Source organism: Ambystoma mexicanum, chromosome 2p (genome assembly GCF_040938575.1).
Source record: "Ambystoma mexicanum isolate Mex_15411 chromosome 2p, UKY_AmexF1_1, whole genome shotgun sequence".
NCBI classification, from domain to species: domain Eukaryota; kingdom Metazoa; phylum Chordata; class Amphibia; order Caudata; family Ambystomatidae; genus Ambystoma; species Ambystoma mexicanum.
In genome coordinates, this window is record NC_090923.1 from 1,259,874,436 (window position 1) to 1,259,887,964 (window position 13,529).

The window sequence follows — 13,529 nt, forward strand, 5'->3', positions numbered from 1 at the left end:
GACCCACTGACCCCCTTTCCTTTTGTGTAATCCTTTTTTTCTCAGTAGGGTTTTCCAAAGTGGATTTCATATAAAAGATCCTAGACCTGCATTCTGTGGCACACATGCCTCATATCCCGTTGCCCTTGATAAACTCACTTCATCTCTCACCAATATAAGCTGTAAAAGATTTTCAGGGCTTAGCCAAGCAAACTAGACGCGGGTCGAAGGTTGAGCAATCCTTTAATCAGCAGCAAAGTTAACATTGAAATCAGCCTCAGAATCTCTTAAAGGATGGTCCAATATCTGTTGCTGGCAGCGCGCAATGGGGCAGCCTGGGTGCTGACACCTTAAGCCATCTCCTGTTCTTGCCTTGTCCTTGATCCAGCCATGGGCCCACATACACTCAGAGGTACAGAGTGTTTCTCATGTCTATGGGTCTTCTGTGATGCTCTTACGCTTGCATCACACAGCCATCGTGATGGGGAGGGGGTGTCGATTTGCAAGCACCCTTGAGCATGAATCTTTTTATCTTTAAATATAATTGGCATTAAACCAAACCCTTTAGGACCAGATCAATACAGCAGCAAAGAATGCTGATGAATTGCTGTTTGCCGCTTAATCCCATAACATCCGACTTCTAAATGGGGTTTGGTCAAATGTTTGCCATAACAAATGTCCTTATGTCAAAGAGCAGAAAGTCCAGAGGTCCTAATCAATGGTTTGGTTGGCTCTCCCTTTGCGCTTGCCTTAAGGCGTCAGCACCAGAGGCTGCCCGATTGCGCCCTGCAAGCAACCAGTGTTGGCCCATCCTTTAAGAGATTCTGAGGCTGATTTCAATGTTATTTTTGCTGCTGATTTAAGGATTGCTCAACCTTCAGCCCACGTTTAGTTTCCTTGGCTATGCCCTTGACATCTTTTACAGCTTGTATTGGTGGGAGATGATGTGAGTTTATCAAGAGCAACGGGATATGAGGCATGTGGGCCATAAAAAACAGGTCTAGGATCATTTTTATAAGAAAGTCTCTTTAAGTAGGGAACTTTGGACAACCCTGCTGAGAGCGAAAGGATTACACAAAAGGTAGGGGTGTCAGTGGGTCAAGGGATAGCACATCTGACTGTGAATCAGTTTATTGTAAGTCCAAATCCTACCTGTTTCAACATGTTTCCAGGCTTTTTGTTTCATTTCTTAACTGAACTTAACTTCCTATGTACCTCAGCAAAACATGTACTAATATTGGAATGAAAATGGGAAAATTGAATTGGCCCCTGCTTCAAAGGATGACACGCACATTCGTAAAGCATTCACTATTTTTGGCACACGACAGGACAGAAACTTTCTTAATCTGCAAGTCTTTATTTTTTAATACATCTTTTTTAATGAAGATTGAAATTGTATGTTCATACATATTACACGACAACACAATACATTTTGCGCCAAATTCAACACTAATGCCTCGGGAGCCGTTTACTTGTGAGTCCTATTGACTGAATGAACAGCCCCACCACCTTCAATTTCTTGACTTGTACTTTTAGAAGTGGCACGCTGCTTTTGTTTTTTTATCCCATTCTACCAAACTCGGTATTATCACTTTTCCCCCTTGTTGTGCACTCCAGCGTAAACTGCTTTAAGGTGCTATTTGCAAACATCGCTCTGAACTACAGCTTTACTTGCTTCTAGGCCTTAATCTTTAATTGTGGCTGAGCAGTGTACTCCGGATTTGGCTGCTTTTAGTTGGTTGATTCTTTTTTGATTTCTGTAACTTTCAAACAGTCCCATTGTGAATTACCATTGTCGCAATGTGCTGCAGTGCAGGGAAACTTAAAAGTAATGGTAGGGAGAGGACGAGGGAGAGGGAGGGGGGTTGTGGGTGGTGGAAAGGAGGGAGGGAGGGAGGGAGAGAGGGAGGGAGGGAGGGAGGGAGGGAGGGAGGAGAGAGAGACAGAGAGAGAGAAAACAAAGAAAATATGGTATTCGGGGGCTATGTGTTTGCATGGAAAAGATTTTAGGCTTTTAATCAAGTGGAAAGGGGCTCTGTGGCTGGTATCTCAGCCTGTTGATGCTTTGTTGAGTTGCTTGGAACATGCAAGGAAGGAGACCTGAAGCACTCCCGACCAGGTTGCATGTCTCCAAGTTACTGAAATCCCACAGACCTCCTCCCTGTGCCACAAAGTTCTGGGCACTGAGCTCTGCAGTTGTTTCCCACAGGTCGCCAAGTGCCCCAGATTTACTTTCTCATAGTTGCTAGTTACTGCTACCCCACCTCGACCACTATATTTTCCCCAGATACTTGCTACTGTGGAGTAAGCAGGGCTAAGAGAGAGGGAGAGGGGGTGTGCCTATGCAAATCATCTGCCAGTATGCTTCCTGGGAGGTCATTCCATCTCACAAGCTGACACCTGGGCAGTGGCAGGTAATTTGGAGAACAGACATATTCGGACAGGCCACAGAGCAAAGGCTGGGCCGTTGATTGAGGATCCATTTAGCCATGTCTCCCTAAGTTACCGAGGTCCAGAAAAATTCCACCCTCAGCTCTTATAGAGAGGTCCTTGGCCGATCGTGGCCGATCAGGGCAGTGAAGGGTCAGGGGTGACTGCACACTGCCTCACTTTTTCACTGCTTTCTACAGCGGTAATGCCTTTGCAGAAGGGGCCTGTACAAGTGATGTTGTCCTGCGCTATGGGAAAGTGACATTTATCCACTGACATTAACCAAATTACTTGCGCTGTTCAACGCACATACATGCAGAGAAATAATTTTATATTTTTTGGGGAAGGTGTAGAGGGTTCTGCTGATGATTCTTTTAAGCTGTCTGCTACTCTTGTTTTTACATAGAGTCTTTCCTCCCCAGGAATGTTTTACGGCCTACTGTATGTCCCTCCCTTACAACGAAAAATCTGTTGAAAGCACAGAGGTACATAGGAATGGATCTGTTAAGAAATGAAACAAAAAGCCTGGAAAAATGTGGAAACGGGTAGGATTTGGACTTACAATTAACTAACAGTTAGATGTGCTATCCCTTGACCCACTGACCCCCTTTCCTTTTGTGTAATCCTTTTTTTCTCAGTAGGGTTTTCCAAAGTGGATTTCATATAAAAGATCCTAGACCTGCATTCTGTGGCACACATGCCTCATATCCCGTTGCCCTTGATAAACTCACTTCATCTCTCACCAATATAAGCTGTAAAAGATTTTCAGGGCTTAGCCAAGCAAACTAGACGCGGGTCGAAGGTTGAGCAATCCTTTAATCAGCAGCAAAGTTAACATTGAAATCAGCCTCAGAATCTCTTAAAGGATGGTCCAATATCTGTTGCTGGCAGCGCGCAATGGGGCAGCCTGGGTGCTGACACCTTAAGCCATCTCCTGTTCTTGCCTTGTCCTTGATCCAGCCATGGGCCCACATACACTCAGAGGTACAGAGTGTTTCTCATGTCTATGGGTCTTCTGTGATGCTCTTACGCTTGCATCACACAGCCATCGTGATGGGGAGGGGGTGTCGATTTGCAAGCACCCTTGAGCATGAATCTTTTTATCTTTAAATATAATTGGCATTAAACCAAACCCTTTAGGACCAGATCAATACAGCAGCAAAGAATGCTGATGAATTGCTGTTTGCCGCTTAATCCCATAACATCCGACTTCTAAATGGGGTTTGGTCAAATGTTTGCCATAACAAATGTCCTTATGTCAAAGAGCAGAAAGTCCAGAGGTCCTAATCAATGGTTTGGTTGGCTCTCCCTTTGCGCTTGCCTTAAGGCGTCAGCACCAGAGGCTGCCCGATTGCGCCCTGCAAGCAACCAGTGTTGGCCCATCCTTTAAGAGATTCTGAGGCTGATTTCAATGTTATTTTTGCTGCTGATTTAAGGATTGCTCAACCTTCAGCCCACGTTTAGTTTCCTTGGCTATGCCCTTGACATCTTTTACAGCTTGTATTGGTGGGAGATGATGTGAGTTTATCAAGAGCAACGGGATATGAGGCATGTGGGCCATAAAAAACAGGTCTAGGATCATTTTTATAAGAAAGTCTCTTTAAGTAGGGAACTTTGGACAACCCTGCTGAGAGCGAAAGGATTACACAAAAGGTAGGGGTGTCAGTGGGTCAAGGGATAGCACATCTGACTGTGAATCAGTTTATTGTAAGTCCAAATCCTACCTGTTTCAACATGTTTCCAGGCTTTTTGTTTCATTTCTTAACTGAACTTAACTTCCTATGTACCTCAGCAAAACATGTACTAATATTGGAATGAAAATGGGAAAATTGAATTGGCCCCTGCTTCAAAGGATGACACGCACATTCGTAAAGCATTCACTATTTTTGGCACACGACAGGACAGAAACTTTCTTAATCTGCAAGTCTTTATTTTTTAATACATCTTTTTTAATGAAGATTGAAATTGTATGTTCATACATATTACACGACAACACAATACATTTTGCGCCAAATTCAACACTAATGCCTCGGGAGCCGTTTACTTGTGAGTCCTATTGACTGAATGAACAGCCCCACCACCTTCAATTTCTTGACTTGTACTTTTAGAAGTGGCACGCTGCTTTTGTTTTTTTATCCCATTCTACCAAACTCGGTATTATCACTTTTCCCCCTTGTTGTGCACTCCAGCGTAAACTGCTTTAAGGTGCTATTTGCAAACATCGCTCTGAACTACAGCTTTACTTGCTTCTAGGCCTTAATCTTTAATTGTGGCTGAGCAGTGTACTCCGGATTTGGCTGCTTTTAGTTGGTTGATTCTTTTTTGATTTCTGTAACTTTCAAACAGTCCCATTGTGAATTACCATTGTCGCAATGTGCTGCAGTGCAGGGAAACTTAAAAGTAATGGTAGGGAGAGGACGAGGGAGAGGGAGGGGGGTTGTGGGTGGTGGAAAGGAGGGAGGGAGGGAGGGAGAGAGGGAGGGAGGGAGGGAGGGAGGGAGGGAGGGAGGAGAGAGAGACAGAGAGAGAGAAAACAAAGAAAATATGGTATTCGGGGGCTATGTGTTTGCATGGAAAAGATTTTAGGCTTTTAATCAAGTGGAAAGGGGCTCTGTGGCTGGTATCTCAGCCTGTTGATGCTTTGTTGAGTTGCTTGGAACATGCAAGGAAGGAGACCTGAAGCACTCCCGACCAGGTTGCATGTCTCCAAGTTACTGAAATCCCACAGACCTCCTCCCTGTGCCACAAAGTTCTGGGCACTGAGCTCTGCAGTTGTTTCCCACAGGTCGCCAAGTGCCCCAGATTTACTTTCTCATAGTTGCTAGTTACTGCTACCCCACCTCGACCACTATATTTTCCCCAGATACTTGCTACTGTGGAGTAAGCAGGGCTAAGAGAGAGGGAGAGGGGGTGTGCCTATGCAAATCATCTGCCAGTATGCTTCCTGGGAGGTCATTCCATCTCACAAGCTGACACCTGGGCAGTGGCAGGTAATTTGGAGAACAGACATATTCGGACAGGCCACAGAGCAAAGGCTGGGCCGTTGATTGAGGATCCATTTAGCCATGTCTCCCTAAGTTACCGAGGTCCAGAAAAATTCCACCCTCAGCTCTTATAGAGAGGTCCTTGGCCGATCGTGGCCGATCAGGGCAGTGAAGGGTCAGGGGTGACTGCACACTGCCTCACTTTTTCACTGCTTTCTACAGCGGTAATGCCTTTGCAGAAGGGGCCTGTACAAGTGATGTTGTCCTGCGCTATGGGAAAGTGACATTTATCCACTGACATTAACCAAATTACTTGCGCTGTTCAACGCACATACATGCAGAGAAATAATTTTATATTTTTTGGGGAAGGTGTAGAGGGTTCTGCTGATGATTCTTTTAAGCTGTCTGCTACTCTTGTTTTTACATAGAGTCTTTCCTCCCCAGGAATGTTTTACGGCCTACTGTATGTCCCTCCCTTACAACGAAAAATCTGTTGAAAGCACAGAGGTACATAGGAATGGATCTGTTAAGAAATGAAACAAAAAGCCTGGAAAAATGTGGAAACGGGTAGGATTTGGACTTACAATTAACTAACAGTTAGATGTGCTATCCCTTGACCCACTGACCCCCTTTCCTTTTGTGTAATCCTTTTTTTCTCAGTAGGGTTTTCCAAAGTGGATTTCATATAAAAGATCCTAGACCTGCATTCTGTGGCACACATGCCTCATATCCCGTTGCCCTTGATAAACTCACTTCATCTCTCACCAATATAAGCTGTAAAAGATTTTCAGGGCTTAGCCAAGCAAACTAGACGCGGGTCGAAGGTTGAGCAATCCTTTAATCAGCAGCAAAGTTAACATTGAAATCAGCCTCAGAATCTCTTAAAGGATGGTCCAATATCTGTTGCTGGCAGCGCGCAATGGGGCAGCCTGGGTGCTGACACCTTAAGCCATCTCCTGTTCTTGCCTTGTCCTTGATCCAGCCATGGGCCCACATACACTCAGAGGTACAGAGTGTTTCTCATGTCTATGGGTCTTCTGTGATGCTCTTACGCTTGCATCACACAGCCATCGTGATGGGGAGGGGGTGTCGATTTGCAAGCACCCTTGAGCATGAATCTTTTTATCTTTAAATATAATTGGCATTAAACCAAACCCTTTAGGACCAGATCAATACAGCAGCAAAGAATGCTGATGAATTGCTGTTTGCCGCTTAATCCCATAACATCCGACTTCTAAATGGGGTTTGGTCAAATGTTTGCCATAACAAATGTCCTTATGTCAAAGAGCAGAAAGTCCAGAGGTCCTAATCAATGGTTTGGTTGGCTCTCCCTTTGCGCTTGCCTTAAGGCGTCAGCACCAGAGGCTGCCCGATTGCGCCCTGCAAGCAACCAGTGTTGGCCCATCCTTTAAGAGATTCTGAGGCTGATTTCAATGTTATTTTTGCTGCTGATTTAAGGATTGCTCAACCTTCAGCCCACGTTTAGTTTCCTTGGCTATGCCCTTGACATCTTTTACAGCTTGTATTGGTGGGAGATGATGTGAGTTTATCAAGAGCAACGGGATATGAGGCATGTGGGCCATAAAAAACAGGTCTAGGATCATTTTTATAAGAAAGTCTCTTTAAGTAGGGAACTTTGGACAACCCTGCTGAGAGCGAAAGGATTACACAAAAGGTAGGGGTGTCAGTGGGTCAAGGGATAGCACATCTGACTGTGAATCAGTTTATTGTAAGTCCAAATCCTACCTGTTTCAACATGTTTCCAGGCTTTTTGTTTCATTTCTTAACTGAACTTAACTTCCTATGTACCTCAGCAAAACATGTACTAATATTGGAATGAAAATGGGAAAATTGAATTGGCCCCTGCTTCAAAGGATGACACGCACATTCGTAAAGCATTCACTATTTTTGGCACACGACAGGACAGAAACTTTCTTAATCTGCAAGTCTTTATTTTTTAATACATCTTTTTTAATGAAGATTGAAATTGTATGTTCATACATATTACACGACAACACAATACATTTTGCGCCAAATTCAACACTAATGCCTCGGGAGCCGTTTACTTGTGAGTCCTATTGACTGAATGAACAGCCCCACCACCTTCAATTTCTTGACTTGTACTTTTAGAAGTGGCACGCTGCTTTTGTTTTTTTATCCCATTCTACCAAACTCGGTATTATCACTTTTCCCCCTTGTTGTGCACTCCAGCGTAAACTGCTTTAAGGTGCTATTTGCAAACATCGCTCTGAACTACAGCTTTACTTGCTTCTAGGCCTTAATCTTTAATTGTGGCTGAGCAGTGTACTCCGGATTTGGCTGCTTTTAGTTGGTTGATTCTTTTTTGATTTCTGTAACTTTCAAACAGTCCCATTGTGAATTACCATTGTCGCAATGTGCTGCAGTGCAGGGAAACTTAAAAGTAATGGTAGGGAGAGGACGAGGGAGAGGGAGGGGGGTTGTGGGTGGTGGAAAGGAGGGAGGGAGGGAGGGAGAGAGGGAGGGAGGGAGGGAGGGAGGGAGGGAGGAGAGAGAGACAGAGAGAGAGAAAACAAAGAAAATATGGTATTCGGGGGCTATGTGTTTGCATGGAAAAGATTTTAGGCTTTTAATCAAGTGGAAAGGGGCTCTGTGGCTGGTATCTCAGCCTGTTGATGCTTTGTTGAGTTGCTTGGAACATGCAAGGAAGGAGACCTGAAGCACTCCCGACCAGGTTGCATGTCTCCAAGTTACTGAAATCCCACAGACCTCCTCCCTGTGCCACAAAGTTCTGGGCACTGAGCTCTGCAGTTGTTTCCCACAGGTCGCCAAGTGCCCCAGATTTACTTTCTCATAGTTGCTAGTTACTGCTACCCCACCTCGACCACTATATTTTCCCCAGATACTTGCTACTGTGGAGTAAGCAGGGCTAAGAGAGAGGGAGAGGGGGTGTGCCTATGCAAATCATCTGCCAGTATGCTTCCTGGGAGGTCATTCCATCTCACAAGCTGACACCTGGGCAGTGGCAGGTAATTTGGAGAACAGACATATTCGGACAGGCCACAGAGCAAAGGCTGGGCCGTTGATTGAGGATCCATTTAGCCATGTCTCCCTAAGTTACCGAGGTCCAGAAAAATTCCACCCTCAGCTCTTATAGAGAGGTCCTTGGCCGATCGTGGCCGATCAGGGCAGTGAAGGGTCAGGGGTGACTGCACACTGCCTCACTTTTTCACTGCTTTCTACAGCGGTAATGCCTTTGCAGAAGGGGCCTGTACAAGTGATGTTGTCCTGCGCTATGGGAAAGTGACATTTATCCACTGACATTAACCAAATTACTTGCGCTGTTCAACGCACATACATGCAGAGAAATAATTTTATATTTTTTGGGGAAGGTGTAGAGGGTTCTGCTGATGATTCTTTTAAGCTGTCTGCTACTCTTGTTTTTACATAGAGTCTTTCCTCCCCAGGAATGTTTTACGGCCTACTGTATGTCCCTCCCTTACAACGAAAAATCTGTTGAAAGCACAGAGGTACATAGGAATGGATCTGTTAAGAAATGAAACAAAAAGCCTGGAAAAATGTGGAAACGGGTAGGATTTGGACTTACAATTAACTAACAGTTAGATGTGCTATCCCTTGACCCACTGACCCCCTTTCCTTTTGTGTAATCCTTTTTTTCTCAGTAGGGTTTTCCAAAGTGGATTTCATATAAAAGATCCTAGACCTGCATTCTGTGGCACACATGCCTCATATCCCGTTGCCCTTGATAAACTCACTTCATCTCTCACCAATATAAGCTGTAAAAGATTTTCAGGGCTTAGCCAAGCAAACTAGACGCGGGTCGAAGGTTGAGCAATCCTTTAATCAGCAGCAAAGTTAACATTGAAATCAGCCTCAGAATCTCTTAAAGGATGGTCCAATATCTGTTGCTGGCAGCGCGCAATGGGGCAGCCTGGGTGCTGACACCTTAAGCCATCTCCTGTTCTTGCCTTGTCCTTGATCCAGCCATGGGCCCACATACACTCAGAGGTACAGAGTGTTTCTCATGTCTATGGGTCTTCTGTGATGCTCTTACGCTTGCATCACACAGCCATCGTGATGGGGAGGGGGTGTCGATTTGCAAGCACCCTTGAGCATGAATCTTTTTATCTTTAAATATAATTGGCATTAAACCAAACCCTTTAGGACCAGATCAATACAGCAGCAAAGAATGCTGATGAATTGCTGTTTGCCGCTTAATCCCATAACATCCGACTTCTAAATGGGGTTTGGTCAAATGTTTGCCATAACAAATGTCCTTATGTCAAAGAGCAGAAAGTCCAGAGGTCCTAATCAATGGTTTGGTTGGCTCTCCCTTTGCGCTTGCCTTAAGGCGTCAGCACCAGAGGCTGCCCGATTGCGCCCTGCAAGCAACCAGTGTTGGCCCATCCTTTAAGAGATTCTGAGGCTGATTTCAATGTTATTTTTGCTGCTGATTTAAGGATTGCTCAACCTTCAGCCCACGTTTAGTTTCCTTGGCTATGCCCTTGACATCTTTTACAGCTTGTATTGGTGGGAGATGATGTGAGTTTATCAAGAGCAACGGGATATGAGGCATGTGGGCCATAAAAAACAGGTCTAGGATCATTTTTATAAGAAAGTCTCTTTAAGTAGGGAACTTTGGACAACCCTGCTGAGAGCGAAAGGATTACACAAAAGGTAGGGGTGTCAGTGGGTCAAGGGATAGCACATCTGACTGTGAATCAGTTTATTGTAAGTCCAAATCCTACCTGTTTCAACATGTTTCCAGGCTTTTTGTTTCATTTCTTAACTGAACTTAACTTCCTATGTACCTCAGCAAAACATGTACTAATATTGGAATGAAAATGGGAAAATTGAATTGGCCCCTGCTTCAAAGGATGACACGCACATTCGTAAAGCATTCACTATTTTTGGCACACGACAGGACAGAAACTTTCTTAATCTGCAAGTCTTTATTTTTTAATACATCTTTTTTAATGAAGATTGAAATTGTATGTTCATACATATTACACGACAACACAATACATTTTGCGCCAAATTCAACACTAATGCCTCGGGAGCCGTTTACTTGTGAGTCCTATTGACTGAATGAACAGCCCCACCACCTTCAATTTCTTGACTTGTACTTTTAGAAGTGGCACGCTGCTTTTGTTTTTTTATCCCATTCTACCAAACTCGGTATTATCACTTTTCCCCCTTGTTGTGCACTCCAGCGTAAACTGCTTTAAGGTGCTATTTGCAAACATCGCTCTGAACTACAGCTTTACTTGCTTCTAGGCCTTAATCTTTAATTGTGGCTGAGCAGTGTACTCCGGATTTGGCTGCTTTTAGTTGGTTGATTCTTTTTTGATTTCTGTAACTTTCAAACAGTCCCATTGTGAATTACCATTGTCGCAATGTGCTGCAGTGCAGGGAAACTTAAAAGTAATGGTAGGGAGAGGACGAGGGAGAGGGAGGGGGGTTGTGGGTGGTGGAAAGGAGGGAGGGAGGGAGGGAGAGAGGGAGGGAGGGAGGGAGGGAGGGAGGGAGGAGAGAGAGACAGAGAGAGAGAAAACAAAGAAAATATGGTATTCGGGGGCTATGTGTTTGCATGGAAAAGATTTTAGGCTTTTAATCAAGTGGAAAGGGGCTCTGTGGCTGGTATCTCAGCCTGTTGATGCTTTGTTGAGTTGCTTGGAACATGCAAGGAAGGAGACCTGAAGCACTCCCGACCAGGTTGCATGTCTCCAAGTTACTGAAATCCCACAGACCTCCTCCCTGTGCCACAAAGTTCTGGGCACTGAGCTCTGCAGTTGTTTCCCACAGGTCGCCAAGTGCCCCAGATTTACTTTCTCATAGTTGCTAGTTACTGCTACCCCACCTCGACCACTATATTTTCCCCAGATACTTGCTACTGTGGAGTAAGCAGGGCTAAGAGAGAGGGAGAGGGGGTGTGCCTATGCAAATCATCTGCCAGTATGCTTCCTGGGAGGTCATTCCATCTCACAAGCTGACACCTGGGCAGTGGCAGGTAATTTGGAGAACAGACATATTCGGACAGGCCACAGAGCAAAGGCTGGGCCGTTGATTGAGGATCCATTTAGCCATGTCTCCCTAAGTTACCGAGGTCCAGAAAAATTCCACCCTCAGCTCTTATAGAGAGGTCCTTGGCCGATCGTGGCCGATCAGGGCAGTGAAGGGTCAGGGGTGACTGCACACTGCCTCACTTTTTCACTGCTTTCTACAGCGGTAATGCCTTTGCAGAAGGGGCCTGTACAAGTGATGTTGTCCTGCGCTATGGGAAAGTGACATTTATCCACTGACATTAACCAAATTACTTGCGCTGTTCAACGCACATACATGCAGAGAAATAATTTTATATTTTTTGGGGAAGGTGTAGAGGGTTCTGCTGATGATTCTTTTAAGCTGTCTGCTACTCTTGCTTTTACATAGTCTTTCCTGCCCAGGAATGTTTTACGGCCTACTGTATGTCCCTCCCTTACAACGAAAAATCTGTTGAAAGCACAGAGGTACATAGGAATGGATCTGTTAAAAAATGAAACAGAAAGCCAGGAACATGTCGAAACTGGTAGTGTTTGGATTTAGCACATTTGACTGTGAGTCAGTTTATTGTATCAGTTGACCCACTGACCCCCTTACCTCCTGTGTAATACTTTTGCTCTCGGTAGGGTTGTCCAAAGTTCCCTTCTTAAGTGGCTTTCTTATAAAAAATACTAGACCTGCTTTTTGTGGCACACAAGCCTCATATCCCGTTGCAGTTGATAAACTCACATCATCTCCCACCAGTACAAGCTGTAAAGGAATTCCAGGGCTTATCCAAACAAACTAGACGTGGGTCAAGGTTGAGCAATCCTTAAATCAGCAGCAAAGTTAAAATTGAAATCAGCCTCAGAATCTTTTAAAGGACGGTCCAACATCTGTTGCTTACAGGGCTCAATCGGACACCCTCTGGTGCTGACGCCTTACCCACCTCCTGTTCTTGCCTTGTCCTTGATACAGCCATGGGCCCACATACACTCAGAGGTACAGAGTTTTTCTCATGTCTATGGGTCTATTGTGATGCTCTCAGGCTTGCATCACCCAGCCATTGTGATGGGGAGGGGGTGTCATTTTGCAAGCACCCTGGAGCATTAATCTTTCTATCTTTAAATATAATTGGCATTAAACTAAAACCCTTAAGGACCAGATCAATACAGCAGCAACGAATGCTTATTCATTGTTGTTTGCCTCTTCATTTCATACCACCCGATATCTAAATGGTGTTTGGACTTTCTGCCCTCTGACATAAGGACATTTGGAATGGCAAACCTTTGACCTGAGATCCTAATGAATGGTTTGATTGACTCTCCCTTTGCGCTTGCTTCTGCAACACATGTACTAATATTGGAATGATAATGGGAAAATTAAATTGGCCCCTGCTCTAAAGGATGACACGCACATTCGTAAAGCTTTCACTATTTTTGGCACATGACAGGACAGAAACTTTCTTAATTTGCAAGTCTTTATTTTTTAATAGATCTTTTTTAATGAAGATTGAAATTGTATGTTCATTCATATTACACGACAACACAATACATTTTGCGCCAAATTCAACACTAATGCCTCAGGAGCCTTTTACTTGTGAATCCTCTTGACTGAATGAACAGCCACGTCCCCTTGAATTTCTTGACTTGTACTTTTAGAAGTGGCATGCTTCTTTTGTTTTTTTTATTCCATTCTACCAAACTCAGTATTATCACTTTCCCCCTTGTTCTGCACTCCAGCGTAAACTGCTTTGAGGTGATATTTGCAAAGATCGCTCTGAACTACAGCTTTACTTGCTTCTGGGCCTTAATCTTTAATTGGAGCTGAGCAGTGTACTCCGGACGTGGCTGCTTATAGTTGGTTGATTTCTTTTTTGATTTCTGTAACTTTCAAACAGTCCCATTGTGAAATACCATTGTCACAATGTGCTGCAGTGCATGAAAACTTAAAATTAATGGGAGGATTGAGGGAGAGGGAGAGGGGGGAAGAGAGAGGGCGGGAGGGTGGGAAGGAGTGAGGGAGGGAGGGAGGGAGGGAGGGAGGAGAGAGAGACAGAGAGAGAGAAAACAAAGAAAATATGGTATTCGGGGGCTATGTGTTTGCATGGAAAAG

The 13,529-nt window shown here is 44.5% G+C and overlaps 1 non-coding gene across 1 annotated transcript; it reads left to right on the plus strand.

Moving 5' to 3' along the window:
• The first annotated feature begins 12,748 nt into the window (after positions 1-12,748).
• LOC138567944 (U6 spliceosomal RNA) lies at positions 12,749-12,855 on the plus strand. Its single transcript, XR_011302322.1, has one exon. It is a non-coding gene; the product is annotated as a U6 spliceosomal RNA (small nuclear RNA).
• Positions 12,856-13,529: the final 674 nt, after the last annotated feature.